Consider the following 20,319-nt stretch of genomic DNA (forward strand, 5'->3'; position numbering starts at 1 on the left):
CCCTATTATAGGAAAAATGTGGATGCTTTGGAGTGGGTTTAGTGGAGGTTTACCAGGATGCTGCCTGGACTGGAGGGCTTATCTTATGAAGAGAGGTTGACTGAGCTCAGACTTTTTTCATTGGAGAAAAGGAGGAGGAAAGGGGACCTAATTGAGGTATACAAGATAATGAGAGGCATAGATAGAGTCGATAGCCAGAGACTATTTCCCAGGGCAGAAATGGCTAACACAAGGGGTCATAGTTTTAAGTTGGTTGGAGGCAAGTATAGAGGGAATGTCAGAGGCAGGTTCTTTACACAGACAGTTGTGAGAGCATGGAATGCGTTGCCAGCAACAGTTGTGGAAGCAAGGTCATTGGGGACATTTAAGAGACTGCTGGACATGCATATGGTCACAGAAATTTGAGAGTGCATTCATGAGGATCAATGGTCGGCACAACATCATGGGCTGAAGGGCCTGTTCTGTGCTGTACTGTTCTATGTTCTAAGTAGCTTTCACTTCTTCAAGATCCCAATAGCAGCTGCTGAAAACAAAACTAAAAATCTTGTTTCTTGACTACACCCATTTAGGCTGCTTCTATTGTTTCATCTTTTTTTTTAAACAAATAAGGACTCACAAGTTGTTCATCCCAGTGGTTCTGGTAGACTGCTCCACATTTCTGCTTTAAAACCTCCCTTAAACAAAAAAGACACACTAGCCTTTTAAAGCCACAGTTTCGTCATAGAAGACTAACGAAAATCCCTTTTATACTGGATAGCAGTTAAAAAAAAAAGAGAATTACTTGGCCAGTTTTGGTGATTGAATCAACACATTTTTACTAATGGTGTGACTGCAGTCATGGATTTTGATTTCCAGTACATTTCTCCCATTACAGTTGTAACAAATACTTCATTAAAGTAAACTGGGTTCATTCTGCGAACCAGATTATGGCTGCAGTATCTTGAATGCTTAAATTGATTTTGCAAAGAATTGTAAGTTAATAAGTTTAACACCAACGTGACACAAATATAGGACAAAGCTTGCAATTCAATATTGCTGAGCTCTCTTGTAGCCCTTATTACCGAGTTTGAGGACTACACGGCATACAAGGTACATCCTGATAGTTGTATTCATCAAGCACAAATGTTTGACACCAGTGCCAGTGAAGGGAAGAATGACTTGCGCCTGAGGCAATGCAGCAGTATTTATGTCAAATGCAGTAAACAGTTAATGCTGTAACTTGGTGTATGACTGCCACAACACAGCACAAGGCCTTGAATGTTCCATTTCTTCACATAGCTTTCCGAAAATAAAACCACGTGGAACAAGCCTTGAACGATGAGGGGAGTGAAGTTGTTAAAAATCAAACACACCTCTGGCCAACGCAGTGACTGAACGGTTGTCTGGCTGTCACGCTGAGTTCCCTCTTATCCTGGGAAAATGCCAACTTCACAAGGTTTTCAGACATTGGTGGCGTGCTAGATGTTTTTAGTTGGTCACTGCAAGTAGTTGGCTTGTTGGTGGCTCAGTGGTTAGCACTGCTGCCTCACAGCACCAGGGACCCTGGTTCAATTCCACCCTCGGGCGACTGTGTGGAGGAGTTTGCATGTTCTCCCTGTGTCTGCCTGGGTTTCCTCCGGGTGCTCTGGTTTCCTCCCACAGTCCAAACATGTGCAGATTAGGGTGGATTGACCACGCTAGATTACCCTTGGCATCCATTAATGTGAAGGTTAGCTGAAATAGCCATGGGAAATGTGGGGTTATAGGGACAGGATAGGGGAGGGTCAGCGTGGACTCGATGGGCCAAATGGCCTGTTTCTGCATTGTAGGGATTCTGTGAAGTATGACTTTCCAGCAGATGGTTAAACAACAGGAGAAATTAGATAAAATTTTATTGTTTTGTGAAGTCAGGACATTTTATTCCTTGGAGAGATTTCAGTGAAGAAATCAGTGAGTTTTGAAACAACTTATTCAATGTGAGTAACTTTTGTATGAAATGAGCAATCAGTAGCATGAATTAAATTAATGGAGTCAGAATCTATAATATTCCCTCTCCAGAAGATTAACAGGGAATCTCTTCCAGTAAATGTGTGGAGCACCTTGCCATTTATACGAGGTTTTGAATTTTGCTGTAAACACTCCTGTGGTACATTTCTAAATAGGGAGGCAATATAGTGTTAAACGACTAATTTACAAATGCAAGTTGGCAAAAACTAAAATGGGAGGCCAGCGTTTATATAGTACCCTGGAAGGCTCGAAATGTTTGACATTGTAGTAGTCACTGTTGTCATGTAGAAAAATGCATTTGCAGTTGAGCTCATAAGGGTTTGATTTAAATTGCGAAAGCTGTGCAATGGGCCAAACTCCTGACAATACAGTGAATTCAGTAACTAAATCCTTAAATTGCACCAAAACTAACCTGCCCATGCAACGTGTGTAATCTTAACATGTTGCAAAACTTTTATTTCCAAATGCTGCTTCTCTGTCCCAGTGGCACATTTTAGTTGATAAATTCCTTGCTTTCTGATTGGACCGTACAGTTCAGTCAGGTATTAGGTGGATATGAAAAGCTCTTGAAGAGCTGAGGAACTCACCTTTGTGGGCTGCTCAATGTGTAACCCACCTTCCATGCAACCGATACTAATAAAATCAATAGCTGGGCATTGAACTTGTTGCTGTCTGCCGAATCTTGCTGTGCTGTCTGCCATACTTCCTGCATTCTAACAGTGGAATTACTATTGCACAGGACACTGACTGTGGCCAGCCAGCTCTCAAAACCGGAGAGATTCTAATTTCCTGGTTATACTGATCAACCAATATTAACCTGATTCCCTGACTGGCCCCATTTAACAGCCCCAATCACTAGCCTTGTCAATGAGGTTGCAGTCAGTACCAAATAGTACTACATTTCAAAAGCACTTTATTATATGAGTTGTAAAGCACGGTGGGAGATCCTGATGTTTTCTGGTGCACTATCAATGCAAGATATTTTTTAATCAGCAAATCCAGCATGGGTACGCAGAATGGCTGCCAGGTTTGCACACAATACTGCTGTGACCAAATCTCAAAACATACTCCTGTGTCCACGATGTGGTTTGGGACGTGCTATGGATGTGAAAAGTGCTATGTAGCCGCGCTTCCAGTTTGTTCTTTAACTCGCTGTCAGCTGCCTTGCCAGTCTTGACACGTTTTGTGCATAAATCAAGATTTGATGTGTCACTTTGACAACTGAAGTGGGGCCTTGTGAAACTATCAGATGTATCCAATAGTTAAGAGCAATTGCGCAACACAATCCACTGTTTGTTCCCCTAGTGCATTACTGAAAGATTATACTAAAGTTCTTACCACAAAGGTAAACATATGGTGAACAGGAATTGGCCATGAGAGTAGAAATAAATTCAAAGTAGTTAGAGATTCAGATTCATAAAAGTGCTTTAGAAATGCAGATATTCTTTCTCCTTTTTCTCTCTCTCTCTCACTTTCACACTATCTTTAACGATTATTCTCCCTTTCACTCTCATGCTCGCACTCTCTCTCTTGTTTCTCTTTTTCATTCTTGTGTTTGTTGCGCACTCTCTTTCACTCTTTTTCACACACTCGTGTCTCTCTCACTCTCATGCTCACGCACGTGCGCTCTCTCTCTCTCTCTCTCTCTCTCTCTCTCTCTCTCTCACATATCTCTCCCTTTTACTCTCTCTCTCTTTCAAACTGTTGCATGTCTGTCTCTCATGCTTGCGTCTCATTCTTGTCTCTTTCTCTCTTTCTTGTCTCTCTCTCGCTCTGTATCTCTCTCTCGCTCTGTATCTCTCTCAGCCAGTATTGGTCATCTGACTCTTCCCATTTGTTGCTTTCAACGTAAGTGACCCCTGATCTATTCTATTCAACTATTCCTGTCTGTAGTTACTCTTAGACTCAGCAAATTCAATGAACTGCTGCAGGTCCTCAGGAGCCCACCTTCCACTTGAGCTTGAATAAGCTCGAATTCATTCAGGACTCTGCTTCTTGCGTCTTGAGCTGTCGCAAATGCTAATCCCCTCTCACCTCCCTGTTTTCACTGACCTGCATTGAACCAGAGTCAAAGAAACTCTTGAATCCAAATTCTCTTCCTTGTTTTCAGATCCCATTAGGTCACTGGCCCTCACTATCTCTGTATGCTCCTCCTACAGCACATCGCTCTAAGACACCTGCACTCCTAGTTCTGGCCTCTTGTAGAATCTCATTTATAATTGCTGCACCATTGGTGGCTGTTTCTTACCCAGCCCTAAGGTCTAGGTTTGTCACCACACGCTCAACATCTCGCTTTATTTCTGTAAGACATTTCTTAAGACCTCCCTCTTGGACCAACATTTGTGACCTCATATGTGACTCAGTATCATCCTTTGTTTTGTAAGGTTCCTTAAGCAACTTAGGATGTCTCAGTCGGTTAAAGGAGCAGTGTAACTATGTTGCTCTAGTCGCTGCGTTGCTTCCTTATTTAACTGAGGGAGTACTTGCTGACATCAGGAATGATGCTGCAGGTTAAAACCAAAAGAATTGCTGATAGGTCTGCATGGAGGTTATTGCACTTGTAAGACCACAGTGTGTCATTAATAAGTGCTGACTTGTTGGCTTTTGCAAAAATAACAGACCTTCCATGACAATGGTGTGCTGCAAAGCCTGCTGTGTAATGCAGGCTATCAGTGACGATTAAATGCTCAGTTAGACCCAGTTCTCACTTAATTTCACAGCAGTGAAATATGAACGTGCAGTCCAATGTGCACTAGTTAAATCTGGTATCTTTCAGTATGTTTGCAGATTTTGCATTCAGACGGTGTCATCCCTAGTCTACAGCAAGATCCTGATGTGTTCCTTTCAAAGACATTTCAGCCTAATCAATATTCTGAAATTAGTTTGTAACTTGCGTGATTATTGATGTTTGTGCAGCTGACTAATAGATATTTTTAATCAATCTGTTAAGGGATCATATAACACACCTCCGAGAGCAGGAGGAACTTGAACCTGGGTCTCCTTGTTCAGAGGTAGGGACACTACAACTGTGCCATAAAAGTCCTGTGCAGCTGCCTGACTTATTGATGAAAATATGTTGATCCATCTTCTATGAGCAGAACAAGTTCACTCTTTTTTAAAAAAAGCTTGCAACATCTACCCACCCAAATGAAAGTGTAACATTTCAGTCATAAAATGTATGTATGTCAAAATTTCAAGTAATTTTCACACTGTAGCTTTGACTACTCAATGATATTTTGGCCAGTTTCCCCTAACCCTTGCTGAGGTGGTTAGGGGATTATTGAGCCTTGTTTGCTATCCCTCCTGGTTTCTTACATTGTGAGGCTAAATGTTTGGAATGGGCTGTTCATGCTTCTTTGGGCAATAACTGTGAAATTGGGATGGGAAGAGCTGTTGACAACAGCCAGTTGGGAAATGCAAGCAGTCATTCAGCAGTTGAACATTGCCATAAACAGACGCACCTAGTCAAAACTTTTCATCACGAAGGCAAATGCAAGAACGCCAGTTTTCAAATGTTAAAAATCATACAACACCAGGTTATAGTCCAACAGGTTTATTTGGTCATGATTTGGAGATGCCAGTGTTGGACTGAGGTGTTCAAGGTTAAAAATCACGCAAGACCAGGTTATAGTCCACCAACTAGCTGACGAAGGAGCAGCGCTGTGAAAGCTAGTGTGCTTCCAATTAAAGCTGTTGGACTATAACCTGGTCTTGTGTGATTTTAAATGTGGCCCAGATAAGGTATTGAAGGTGTTAACTCCCTGTGAGGCTATCTGTGCCACAACAGTCAGACTAATTCTAATCTAAAAAAAAATCGGATTTACAGAATCTTACGTGGATTCATGCAGTTTTTGAGCAAAGCAAAGTATAATTCTGCAAATCTCCAAATCAATTTTCAAATGATCACTGCAATTTACACCATGGGAAAAAAAGGGTGCAGATTGGCAATTCAACTCTAATTGACTGATGTATTAGATTAGATTCCCTACAGTAAGGAAACAGGCCATTTGGCCCAACAAGTCCATACCAACCCTCTGAAGAGCAACTCATCCAGAACCATTCCTACACCCTACATTTCCCTCTGACTAATGCACCTAACACTATGGGCAATTTAGCATGGCCAGTTCACCTGACCTGCACATCTTTGGACTGTGGGAGGAAACCAGAGCACCCAAAGGGGGTAACCCACCCAGACATGGGGACAACATCCAAATTCCAGACATAGTTATGGCGAACCCCCAACTCACCAGGTCTCTCTCTCTCGCTCTCTCTCGCTCTAAATGTTCAACTTGAGATATTCATGAGTGACCACTTGGGTTGATGTGAACTTTATACCATTTCAAGCAGACTCTGTGTTGTTTAGCTCACAAAGCTAAAAGGCTGTGATACTTGGTAATCTACTGACAACAGCTAGCATTTGCTTGACATCTCTATGTTGGCAAAATGACCAAAGGTGTTTCACGGAATTTTCACAAATGAAAATTTGACTGCCAGGGACACCGGAAGGCTACTATAAGAGGTAGGATGGGCGAGGGGCAGATGGAAATTGAAGAAGAAAGCAAAATACTTGCCTGTAATTGTAAAAAAAAAACCCATGAAAGATGGTGATAGTACTGTCACTAACTGAGAGGTGTCAGCTAATGCTCTGGGTTCAAATCCTAGCATTGCTGATGACCAAATTGCAGTACATTAATGGTTCTGGAGTTGAAGACTAGAATCAGTGATGGCACCAACAAACTAAACTGGGTCACTAGTAGCAGTTAACAAAGACAATCTATCTTCCTCATTTGGTTTGACCTACATATGATTCCTGGCCCACTGAATCATAGAATCCCTAAATGTAGAAAGAGGCCATTCAGCCCATCGAATCTGTGCAGCCCTCTAAAGAGCATCCCACCCAGACCAACCCCCATCCTATCCCCATAATCCCGCATTTCCCATGCATAACTCTCCCAGCCTGCAGAGTCCTGGACGCTATGGCAATTTAGAATGGCCAATCCATCTAACCTGCTCATCTTTGGACTGTGGGAGGATACACGCAGCCAAAGGAGGAGAATGTGCAAACTCCGCACAGACATTCACAGACAGAGGCTGGAATTGAACCCGGGACCATGGTGCTGAGAGGCAGCAGTGCTAACCACTGAGCTGACTGCAGTGTGGTTGTTTGTTAACTGCCCTCTGAAATGCCATTAGTTAACTGCAAGTAGGTATCACCTGGTGACGCCCTCATCCTGTGAAAGGATATGAGCAAGACCCAGCCGACCAAGCACCAGCTACAAAGAGGGAAACCTCATGAAGGTCAAACCTGGCATTGAGAGAAAAGAAAAAAATACCAAAATTGCTACAGAAACTCAGTGGGTCTAGCAACATCTGAAGAAGGGTCATTGGACCTAGTGCGTTAATTCTTTTTGTCTTCCCACAGACACTGTTCGATGCTGCTGATGTTTCTCCTGCAATTTCTGATTTTGTTTCAGATCCTTAGCGTCTGCAATTCTTTGTCTTTCAGAATCAGAAATAAAACACTGGGATGTTTAGGGAGGATTTGCAAAAATGATTTTAAAAGGTTTCAAAATTGCACAAAACAAGAGCAAAGTGCTACAATTTCCTGATGAACATCTATCACACAATCCCGACAGTGTGGGAACAGGCCGTTTGGCCCTTCGAGTCCACAGTGATCCTCCCCCACCATCCTATCCCTGCCAATCCCCTGGTTAATCCACCTAACCTGCACAGCTTTAAACCATGGGAGGAAACCGGAGCACCCAAAGGAAGCCCACGCAGACTCAGGGTGAATGTGCAAACTGCACACAGACCGTCGCCTGAAGCTGGAATCGAACCCGGGTCCCTCGCGCTGTGAGTAGTGCTAACAACTGAGCCACCGTGCTGCACAATCTATGCTGAGTGCAACAATTTGGACACACCTTGCAATTACCTAGTTACAGCTGATTAATGTGAAATGATTAGCACTGGCTGGTTTGTTTGGTACAACCTACACTGACCTGAGAGCCTTCATTCCTTTCTGGTTGGTTGTTTACCGGAGGAGATAACTTTGGCTACCTGAAGAAAATGTCCTGTTTTCCCACACCCTGGCAGCTTTCCAAGACCGAACAGGATTAGCAACCTTATTTATGTGGCAGATTAGGAGCAATAGTTTCAAATGTGGCCCACGCTTCAAGAGATATTCGAGTTTGTCTTATTGAATTTCAAAAGCTGTTCCCTTCCTCCTTGCCCTAAACCAGACTTTAATAACATTGGTAATGAAGTATCTCAGCTGGCACTGCATGAGTGGTGGTGCTGTAAGGATCTGTGTTGGGACCTCAAGTATCACCATGTTCATTAATGACTTGGATGATGGGATACAAGGCCATGTGTCCAAGTTTGGCAGTGACAGAAAGATAAGCAGAATTGTAAATAGTATTGGGGGAATGTATAAAATTGCAACAAGATATTGATCCATTCAGTGAATGGGCAAAACTGTGAAAGATAGATCTTTGTATGAGTACATAGAAAAATACAGCACAGAACAGGCCCTTTGGCCCACGATGTTGGGCCGAGGTTTAATCCTAATGTAAAATGTAGTTACTTAACCTACACACCCCTCAACTCACTGCTTCCATATGCATGTCCAGCAGTCGCTTAAATATCACTAATGATTCGGCTTCCACCACCACCGCTGGCAACACATTCCATGCATTCACAACTCTCTGCGTAAAGAACCCACCTCTGACATCCCCTCTATATCTTTCCCCTAATATCTTAAAACTATGACCCCTCGTACCAGTCAGTCATGCCCTGGGGAAAAGTCTCTGGCTTTTTACTCTATCTATTCCACTCATTCCTGAAGAAGGGCTTATGCCCGAAACGTCAATTCTCCTGTTCCCTGGATGCTGCCTGACTTGCTGCGCTTTTCCAGCAACACATTTCCAGCTCTGATCTCCAGCATCTGCAGACCTCACTTTCTCCTATTCCTCTCATTATCTTGTATACCTCAATCAGGTCTCCTCTCTTCCTCCTCCTCTCCAGAGAGAAAAGTCAAAGCTTATTCAACCTTTCTTCATAAGGCAAGCCCTCCAGTCCAGGCAGCATCCTGGTAAACCTTCTTTGCACCCTCTCCAGAGCCTCTGAATCTTTCCTATAGTAGGGTGACCAGAACTGGACACAATATTCCAAGTGTGGTCTCACCAGGGACTTGTAGAGCTGTAACAAAACCTTGCAGCTCTTAAACTCAATCCCCCTGTTAATGAAAGCCAAAACACCATATGTTTTCTTAACAACCCTATCCACTTGGGTGGCAACTTTGAGGGATCTATGTACTTGCACACCCAGATCCCTCTGTTCCTCCACACTGCCAAGAATCCTGTCTTTAATTCTATATTCAGCATTCGAGTTTGACCTTCCAAAATGCATCACTTCGCATTTATCCAGGTCAAACTCCACCTGCCATTTCTCAGCCCAGCTCTGCATCCTGTCTGTGTTGCACTGCAGCCTGCTATAGCCCTTGATACTATCGATGACACTTCCAACCTTTGTGTCATCTGCAAATTTACTACCCCGCCCCTCAATCTCCTCATCCAAGTCAATTATAAAAACTACAAAGAGCAGAGGCCCAAGAACAGAGCCCTGCGGGACCCCACTCAGCACTGACCTCCAGGCAGAATACTTTCCATCAACAACCACTCTCTGCCTTCTGTCAGCCAGCCAATTCTGAATCCGCATCGCCAAATCTCCCTGTATCCCATACTTCCTGACTTTATGAATGAGCCTACCATGGGGAACCTTATCAAATGCCTTGCTGAAGTCCGTACACACCACATCCACTACTCGACCTTCGTCGACCTGTTGTCACCTCTTTAAAGAACTCAATGAGATTTGTGAGGCATGACCTACCCCTCACAAAGCCATGCTGATTGCCTTTAATCACACTATGCTTTGCCAAATTGTCATAAGTCCTATCCCTCAGAATTCTTTCTAAAACCTTGCTGACCACAGATGTAAGACTGACTGGTCTGTATTTGCCAGGAATTTCCCTATTACTCTTCCTAAAAAGAGGAACAACATTCGCCTCTTTCCAGTCCTCTGGTACGACTCCCGTGGAGAGTGAGGAGGCAAATATCCTCGCCAGCGGCTTAGCAACCTCCTTTCTCACTTCCCGGACTAGCCTGGGATAAATCTGGTCTCGCCCTAGGGATTTATCAATCTTAATGCTTTCCAAAACTTCCAGCACATCAACTTGATCAATCCTGATCTGGTCCAGACTGTATCCAAGCTCCTCAAAAGTTTTCATTCACAACGAGGTCCCTTTCCTTGGTGAAGACCGAAGCAAAAAACTCATTTAGGGCTTCCCCTATCTGTTAAGACTCCACGCACAAGTTCCCTCCGCTATCCCTGATCAGCCCCACCTTCTCCTTGATCATTCTCTTATTCCTCACGTATGAGTAAAATGCCTTTGGGTTCTCCCTAATCCTTCTGGACAAACCTTTCTCGTGCCCCCTCCTGGCTCTCCTCAGTCTATTTCTGAGCTCCTTTCTAGTAAGCCTGTAATCCTCTAAAGCTGTGCTAGATCCTTGCTTCTTCCACCTTACATAAGCTGCCTTCTTCCTTTTGATGAGAAGCTCCTCTGTTCTCGTCATCGAAGGTTCATTAATCTTACTCCTCCTTGCCTGTCTCAGAGGAACAAATTCGTGCATCACTGACAACAACTGCTCCTTAAATAGTCTCCACATGTCTGTTGTGCCTTTTCTGTGGAACTCTGCCCCAGTGAAACCCACGTGTCCACCTTGGCCACAAGTACTGATCCATGCTCTAAGTTTGTCAAGCTTATTTCTGACGCTCCTTGCGTTAAAGCAGATGCACTTTAACCGATCCCTTTGTTTCATTGCGTGAGAAACCTTTTTGACTTATTACATCCTGTCACTGCCCCATCTGCAACTGTTCCCCTCTCAGATATGTGGCTCTGATTCCCACCCCCTGCCAAATTAGTTTAAACCCTCCCGAATCACTTGAGCAAATCTCCCACCCAGGACATTTGTGCCCTTCCTGTTCAGGTGCAACCCGTCCTTCATGTACAGGACCCTCCTTCCCCAGAAGGTATCCCAATGATCTAGGTACCTGAAGCCCTCTCTCCTGCACCAGCCTCACAGCCACATGTTAAGCTGCATTCGCTGACTGTTTCTCATCTCACTATCTTGTGGCACTGGTAGCAAACCTGAGATCACTACTCTACTCGTCCTGCTCTTCAGATTCCAACCTAACTCTCTCTAGTCACTTTTCAGGTCCTCAATCCCTTCCCTGGCTATATCATTGGTGCCAATATGTACCACAATTTCTGGCTGGTCCCCCTTCCCCCTTCAGAATCCTGTAAACCTTATTGGCGACATTTCGGACGCTGGCACCGGGGAGGCAACATACCTTCCGGGAGTCCCGTTCCTGACCACAAACTCTCCTGTCAATTCGTCTATTTAGTCCTCTACCACTAGTGCTTTTCTATTCTTCCCTCTTCCCTTCTGAACCACAGTGCCGGGCTCAGTGCCAGAGACCTGACAACTATGGCTTTCGCCTGGTAGGCCGTCCCCACCAGCAGTATCCAAAACGGTGTACTTATTGCTGAGGGGAACAGCCACAGGGGATCCCTGCTCTATCTGTTGGTTCCCTTTCCTCCCCCTGACTGTAACTCAGCAGTCCTTATCCTGTGTCTGGGGAGTGACCACCTCCCTGTACATCTCTCAATTTCCCCCTCAGCCTCCCGGATGATCCGTAGTTCATCCAGCTCCAGCTCCAGTTCCCTAACTCGGTTTTCGATGCAGATGTACTTCCTGCAGATGTAGTCAGCAGAGGCATGTGAAGTGTCTCTCACCTGCCACATTCCGCAGGAGGAACTTGCAACTGCCCTTACATCCATATCCTGCTGCTCTGAAAGCCCGCACAGGACTAAACAAAGGAAGAGAAGAAAAAAAATGAGAAACTCTTGAGGTTAGAGGAGGTTACAGGGTAGCTGTGAGTGGATCTGCTTTGAACATGAACCTGGCTAGAACAGGGTACTTGCTGAGTGGTGTTGTGTTAAACATAGCAGAGCTTAAAGACACAAATCATGAGAACGTCACAAAAGTTCATGACCCAATCAATCAGCCTGATGGCCATGTGACCGTATGTGCAACGTTACGCTCGCCAAATCCCCACACTGGAGTCTGGGCTACAGCGGTCTTCATTATGACTAGCTATAGTCCCAGCAGTGACCACCACTGACTGTGGCGCTGCTGGGTCCTCAGAACTGCTGGCTGCCTCCAGGGGGCAGCATTCTCACTGTAGGGCAGCCAATGGAATTCAGGGGAAAGCAAATGAGCTCCTGGTCATTGATTGTCACCAGAGCGCACCAAAGGGATGTTTGTTGCTGATTTGAAGTATCTGGGTTTCAGCAATTTTGCCACAGCGGAAAAAGATATCCAAATTGGCCCGGTGCTTAAATTTGAAACTGTTTTGTACATGATTCCCAAGCGAAGTTTCAAATCCAGACAAGGAGCAGGCTGCATGATTGACCCAGTTTGTCTGTAAAAATAAGAGTTCCGTTGATGCAGTGATCGTCAGACGTCTTAAAGCACTCTGCAAGATTAGCTGCACTTAAAAATATGTGTCATTGATGGTGATGTAGGAGATACGGAAGTCAGTTTGAACTTAGCAAGCACCCACAAACAGCGGTGGGATGTTTTACATCCACCAGAAGGAACACAGTGGGTTTTAGTTTAGCCTTTTGTAGGAAAGCCACCAGCCCTGACAGTGCAGCACTCCTGCAGTACTGCACTGACTTGTTGATTAGATTAGATTCCCTACAGTGTGGAAACAGGCTCTTCGGCCCAACCAGTCCACATCGACCCTCCGAAGAGTAACCCACCCAGTTATTGGCGACATTTCGGACGCTGGCACCGGGGAGGCAACATACCTGGAAACAGGCTCTTCGGCCCAACCAGTCCACATCGACCCTCCGAAGAGTAACCCACCCAGACCCATTTCCCTCTGACTAATGCACCTAACACTATGGGCAATTTAGCGTGGCCGATTCACCTGACCCGCACAGCTTTGGACTGTGGGAGAAAACCAGAGAACCTGGAGGAAACCCACGCAGAGAATGTGCAAACTCCACACAGACAGTCGCCCGAGGTTGGAATTGAACCTGGGACCCCGGCATATCCTGTGCAAGATTAGACTCTGCGCTGTAGTGGATTCACGCTCTGTTGGGGCATCACTAGAATTGGTCTGAATCCACTGGCATAGACAAGGAGGAGTCATCCGCCGATTCCATTCTCTTGGAAATGCATATGTCCAAGGGCAGCTTGGCTTCGAATTCAGCAGTCTGGCCATACTCCCAGATATCAGCCGTCTTGAAATCTGAGCACAATTTCCTGTCCTTACAAAATTAAACAAGTAGCAGTTCATTGCAACCAGAGATGCTCAGACTTTGAGGCATGAAACAGTCATGTGATCCATCCTCGGGGTTTAATTACAAGCAAGAAAAATCACATTCTGAAAGATGCAAGCTTGTTTACTAGCATTGGAAATCGAAGCCAGCAGAGACTCGCAAATGGCATGATTTGTGAAGAAATCCATCGTTACCCTGTTTGGGCAAAGCCAGTCTGTGTTTGGGCCAACATGCCACTCCCTTTTGAAATTCTTCAAGCGGATCCTCTGAGCAAACAGATCCTGGAAAATGCCCATCAATCCGTGAGTGAGGGAATTCTCTGGTATCTCGGTCAAGATTAATCCATCATCGAGTATTAATTTAACCAGTCGTTCAACCAGTGGCACGGTGGCACAGTGGTTAGCACTGCTGCCTCACAGCGCCAGAGACCCTGGTTCAATTCCCGCCTCAGGCGACTGACTGTGTGGAGTTTGCACATTCTCCTCGTGTCTGCGTGGGTTTCCTCCGGGTGCTCCGGTTTCCTCCCACAGTCCAAAGAATGTGCAGGTTAGGTGAATTGGCCGTGCTAAATTGCCTGTAGTGTTAGGTGAAGGGATAAATGTAGGGGAATGGGTCTGGGTGGGTTGCGCTTCTGCGGGTCGGTGTGGACTTGTTGGGCCGAAGGGCCACAGTGTGAGTAATCTAATCTAACCTAATCAAACATGGGAGCTTGCTGTGAGCAAATTAACTGCTATCTAAGCCCACATCATTAACAACTTTGAGCAATGAATTAACTTTAATGTTTGTGAAGAAAGCGTGTTCACGGGTTGCTGGTGTGAAAGATGGCAAACTAAGAAAGTTCAATGGTTACGGAGTAATCAAAACCACGCTGTGGGAATATGTAAACAGAGATGAAGAGCTGCAGATAATACAGTATTGTATTACCGTGGGTGATGTTCCACCTGCATTGCTGGTTCAAAAACACATTTAACAATTACCTCAAGCTGCATAATTTCAAGCAAGTTAGTGCCGAATCTATGAATTTGGTTTCTAAAGGAAAATTAATTATCAGTAAAATGTAAATAACTGTTTGACATCCCACAGGTGGTTGTTTCAAATTGCTTACAGATTCCAAACTGTGCTCTATTTAGTGTTAGTGTTGGGTGCATTTAGTTGCACTGTCAAAAAAGATACACGTAATGTGGAAAATGGTTTTCTCAATCTGACCAGCAGTGACAGGTTGTGCTTGCACCTTGCGGATGGACAGCAGTCTGTCTCTCTCTCTCTCTTTTCTCATTCACTCGTGTGACATGGGTGTCACTGGCTGGCCAGCATTTATTGCCCGTCCCTAATTGCCCTTAAATGTAGTGACTTGCTAGGCCATTTCAGAGGGTATTTGAAAGTCAACCACATTGATGCGGAGCAGGAGTCACATGTAGGTCAGACCAGGTAAGGATGATAGTTTGCTTGCCTGAAGGGCATTTGTGAACCAGGTGGGTTTTTCTTGGCAATGGTTTCACGGTCATCATTAGATTATAAATTCCCATTTTCTTTGTTCAGTTCAGAACACCTATCTGCCTTGGTGGGATTCAAACCAGTGTCCGCAGAACATTAACTGAGTTCTGGATTAATAGTCGAGTGATAATACCACTAGGCCATCACCTGCCTTTTGTTGGAGGAAGAGGGACCAGGACAGCATTGGTGTTGATACAGTGTCTGCAATGTCAACACATGTTGCACCTGGTTTTGTAGAGACCGCTCAAAGAAGATAATGCTGAGGCCCGAGGAGGAGATACGCAGGAGGTTGGTGAAAAAGAATTAATGAAGAAGAGAGGTCGGGGTGGGGTGTCTGCAGTGTGTGTAGGCAACGTCCCATCAAGTGTGGGACAGAGATTAACCCCCCCCCCCCCCACCCCCCCGTCCCCTGAGGGGGTAGGACAAATGGACTGACTCTTCAGGAATGAGATGAAGTTAAATCAAAGGATTGGAGAGATGGGGGAAGAGTGGGGCCATACAGGGGTTTGAACCCAAGAGTGGGGAATGTGAAATGTGATCGCGGTGTGTGAGCTTGTCGCTGGCAGCAGAGTTGTGCACTGGTTGGGCGCCAGGAAGTGCTTTGGAACATCGCAGTCTAAGCGTGGGTGTTTGTACAGGCGAAATGTGCAACTCTCACACGGCTGCCATGACAGTTTAGTCAAAGCGTCTGAAGCTGATTTTCCAATCCTCGGATTCTGTCTTGCTTTCACCTCGGTTCTCCGAACTGCAGGGTTTGAGGGTTCACTGATCACGTTGCATTTGGATGGGATGTTAAATCAGGACCTGATCTGGTAGGCACTGGAGAACCCTTGGCACTGCTGCAAGAACTGAGATTGCTGTACCAGCCAACATTCCTGACTTCCCGAAAATCTCCCCTCAGGATAAATAAATGAAGTGCGAACTCAGTGCTGGAGAGTGGGCTGTAATGTCAAACCACTCCACATTGCAATGTGCCTGTTACCATTTGAAATAGCTCGCATATTAACAACTTGCCTCATAGCAAGTTATGCAAACTGAATACCTGAATTTATTTTTGTAATTCCAACTCATCATGACCTGCTAAAAATGTGTGCTCCATACTTTATACTAAAATAATTCTTTATGCCAAACAATTCTCAAATATTACTTATTATCAAAATAATATTCTATAACAGTCATTTTCTGTACAAATGATACTAAAATAATATTCAGTACAAAGTAAAACTCTTTAATGAGAAGAGGAACATTTGCCCCAATCTACATTCAGTTGTCCAATACCTGTAATATTTTCAACAACTGTTTTAAATGAATGTGCTTTTAATGAATGTTTGTCTTGGAAGCCTTCTATGGTTGAAGCTTGTAATATTGAGGAAGCAACAGTAAAACTACAAATTAGATAAATCTACATTGCAGGACTCGGAGGTAAGGACAGGGATTAGGACTAATTAGAAGGCCTAGTACAGGCATGAAGGGGCAAATGGCCTCAGCCTGTGATGTGAGATTGGGAGCTTCACCTCACTTAGTGTTCATGGGAGTTTTACTGTTCGCAAAATGATTTGCTGCATTCCATACAATAAGTACTTTAGGATTGGAGGAAATCGTGTTTCTGAAGGGGTTAATGTTCATGTTACATTGTTTCCACTGGTAACACCCACACTCTGGGAAGGAGGCAAGTTCTATTCTAGCTTTCAGAGAGAGCAAATATAACTCAAATAGAGCACACCATCTTCTGTAGTGCAGTTAGGGATGAGCAATAAATGTTCAGCAAACCCCAATTCTCATGAATGATTTTTTTTTTAAAAACTGCCAAGGTCTACTGACTCTGCCTAAACAATTATAGTTGTGTGTGTATCATGCAATAAATCGTTTTATTATTCCAGAGCAGATTCTCTACATTAGTGTATCCTTTGGCACTAATCACTTGGCGCTAATCACTAGATAAGGGATTAATGTCAATGAATCGCCTCACACAGCCCTTTGCCAGTCCCACATTCTGGTAGAGATGGCAAATACCACACAGGTACCTGGCATAGTCATATGGAAATTGCCACACTAACTAACTTTGCTGTTGTGTCACTGTAGTCTAACCAGCCCATAGTCCCACTCTCTTATTAGGGGGAGATGACTGGTGGTGGTTTAACCTGAGGGTCACCACACCTCAGGCAAGGAGAGATGTTGAGAAGGAGAGTCCCTCATGGTGACCTCAGCTGGTGTGGGGATTGAACCCACACTGTTGACGTAATACTGCTTTGCAAACCAACTGTTCAGCCAACTGAGCTGACCGACCCTGCCGCAATAATAAGATGCTTTAGAATAACAAGATCTATCTATAGATGTTTGCAGCAATCACTCTCAAACGGACCAAAAGTTATGAGCGCTTTTACTTGAAGCTTTTTTAAAAAAAGAACGCTGTGCATTGGTGGCAATGGAAACTGGAGAATAAGAGAAGATAACTGCATTTCAGTCTCACCTTCTGCTACCTCAGGACATGCCAAAGTGCTTCACAGCCAACGAATTTTTTGTTTTGAGGGTATTCATTGTTATAACGTGAGAAATGTGCCCATCAGCTCCCATTAACAGCATTGTGATAATGAATAGGTCATCCACTTTGGAAATGATGACTATCTACCAGGTCACTGGAAATTACTTACCAGCTCTTCATTAAAACAGTGTTCATGGGATCTTAGACTGTGCCTGTGACTCCAGCTCAGTATTTCATCAAAACACAGCACCTCTGACAGTGTTGCACTCCCCTCAGTGTTGCACTCCCCTCAGTGTTGCACTCCCCTCAGTGTTGCACTCCCCTCAGTGTTGCCCTCCCCTCAGTACGACCCTCCCCTCAGTACGACCCTCCCTCAGTACGACCCTCCCTCAGTACGACCCTCCCTCATTGTTGCCCTTCCTCAGCGCTGTCCTCTTTCAGCATGGCCCTCCCTCAGCGCTGTACTCCCTCAATACAGCCCTCCCTTGGCACTGCACTCTTTGCTGTATTCCCTCAGCACTGCATTGGAGGGAACAGGGTCCATGTGGATACTGAACACACTTACACTATAGGTAAGGGCACTTCGGCAAATTACCAGAGACTGCGCGTTCAATGCTTACCTTCAAGAGAGCAAACTGTGGAGAGGAGAGTTTTATGCCAAATACAAAAAGGAACACTGTAAAGACAGCGATACATGAGACTAGATGCTTCTCGCAATCTGACAGTATATTTTTGCTATGATGTTCCACCTCCTGATGCTGCCTGGCTTGCTGTGTTCTTCCAGCCTCCTGCTTGTCTACCTTGGATTCCAGCATCTGCAGGTTTTTTTGCCACTAATGATGTTAACCCGTTGCACTGAATGAATGTGGTGATGATTCCTGTGGCATTGTCTCTCGAAATCCGAGAAGTAGGAAGCTAGAACAATACTTGACAGTTATCACAGGCGTTTCGTGGCTATAATGGAATACTGAATTGACAGTTCCTTTTGGTCATTTGGATCATATTCCCATGCCAAGTGGTAATGTCTCCAAGCCCCAGAACTAAAACAGAAAATACTGGGCAGGTCAGGCAGCATTTTTGGAGAGTGAATGTTTCCAGTTAAGGATATTCTGTCAGAACTGGAAGGTGTGAATTGATGAACATCTTCCAGTTCTCAAGGCAGCTCACTGACCTGAAATGTGGACTTGTTCCTTGTGTGTGGCTGAGTATTTCTCGCCCCTTCCCATTTTAATTTTCTGTTTTCCCAGTGTTTTCTTCAGTGCTGTAATCCCAGCAGCGAGTCAAGGGTAAGGGCGATTGGGAAATCAGTCAGTCTGTTCATGGCAGCGATGATTAAATGAGAAAAGTGATAATGGTGAAAAGCAAAAGGAGATGATAACGCGACAAGTAAAATAAGAAAAGATGCTTCCTGTGGAGGTAAAACTGACTTCAGCAAAATAGCATTGTTACGTGTTATGGTTGATATATGTTATATTATGACAGTGTCCCTTTAAGAAGTGAGTCACATGACACTTGGGGGAGTCATTAGCCAGTGCTCATTGGCTTCTTCAGACTTGCTTTGAGCTTTATAGAGTGCACAGCTTCAGAATAAAACCTCCCTGTTTGAAGATTGAGAGAAATATTGTTCTTCAGTTCTGGCTGGAGCTTAGCAACTGCCCCACACAGATCAAACATGGTGGTGTGGCCAGCTCCCCCATGTCATGTGAGCACGTAATGTCAACCACTGCCAACCAATCCCCTTGCTCTGACTGGGTCCACCTAGCCGACTGGTCAAGAGAAGCCATTGGGTAGAACAACAAGAGGAAACCCTTGTCTGAAGCAGAATGTATGTTATGGAGTGATAGCAGTCAGGTGGGAGAGTCCAGAACTAGAGGGCACAGGTTTAGGGTGAGAAGGGAAAGATATAAAAGAGACCTAAGGGGCAACTTTTTCATGTAGAGGGTGGTGTGCATATGGAATGAGCTGCCAAAGGAAGTGGTGGAGACTGGTACAATTACAGCATTTAAAAGGTATCTGGATGGGTATATGAGTAGGAAGGGTTTAGAGGGAAATGGGCCAAGTGCAGGGACTGGATTCGGTTGGGATATCTGGTCGGCATGGACGAGTTGGACTGAAGGGTCTGTTTCCAAGCTGCACATCTCTATGACTGTTTGGTTCTATGATATTGGTGCGATAGCCTTAGCTATTTCGATGATGAGGAGACCTCGATGGTAGGTCTGTCTCCTTCAAGATCCAGAGCTTCTATGCTTTCCCAACCCAAGTCCTTATGATGGCATTGGATTGGATGGAGTTTAATGAGACCATCAGAATTAACCCTTTCAGAACCATTACCTTATGCCTGCACTTGTTGAGGAGCATGCAGATTGGCAGCGATGTGCCTTCCTTTGGCATTCTTTCGACCATGTGGGAATTGCACCTGTACCATTGAAGAAAAAAACTTTGGAATTGAGCTTCAAGAATAACCTTCCATTTCAGCGTTGAAAAGTGTGGTGCTGGAAAAAGCAGAGCAGGTCAGGCAGCATCTGAGGAGCAGGAAAGTCGCCGTTTCAGGCGTGTGGAGGGGGAAGGGGGCTGAGAGATAAATGGAGGGGTGGTGAGTGGAGGTAGCTGGGAAGGCATTAGATAAATGCAGGTGGAGGGGGTGATGATGATAGGTCAGTGGGCAGGCTGGAGCAAATAGGTGGGAATGAAGATGGACAGATAGGACATTTCAAGAGTTCAGTGCTGAGTTGGAGGGTTGGATCTGGGAGGAGGGGAGATTTGGAAACTGATAAAGTCAGTGTTGATGCCGTGTGGCTGGAGGGTCCCGAGGTGCAAGATGAGGTGTTCTTCCTCCAGTTGGTGGGTGGGTTTGATAATGAGCTGTGTCTGGACATTCGTGGGGTGGGATATGAGGACTGTGGGGGTTCTATCCTTGTTGGATTTGCTAGGGGTGGTGGTGTGTGTG

The 20,319-nt window shown here is 44.8% G+C and overlaps 1 long non-coding RNA gene across 1 annotated transcript in view; it reads left to right on the forward strand.

Annotated features, from left to right (window-relative positions):
• Positions 1–7,721, forward strand: part of LOC122541897 — a 418,077-nt gene extending 410,356 nt beyond the window's left edge. The window contains exon 6 of the long non-coding RNA XR_006309704.1: positions 7,493–7,721. This is a non-coding gene — a long non-coding RNA (uncharacterized LOC122541897). The remainder of the gene's footprint in view (positions 1–7,492) is intronic.
• The last annotated feature ends 12,598 nt before the right edge of the window (positions 7,722–20,319 follow it).

The sequence above is a fragment of the Chiloscyllium plagiosum genome, chromosome 38 (assembly GCF_004010195.1).
Source record: "Chiloscyllium plagiosum isolate BGI_BamShark_2017 chromosome 38, ASM401019v2, whole genome shotgun sequence".
Classification (NCBI taxonomy): Eukaryota; Metazoa; Chordata; class Chondrichthyes; order Orectolobiformes; family Hemiscylliidae; genus Chiloscyllium; species Chiloscyllium plagiosum.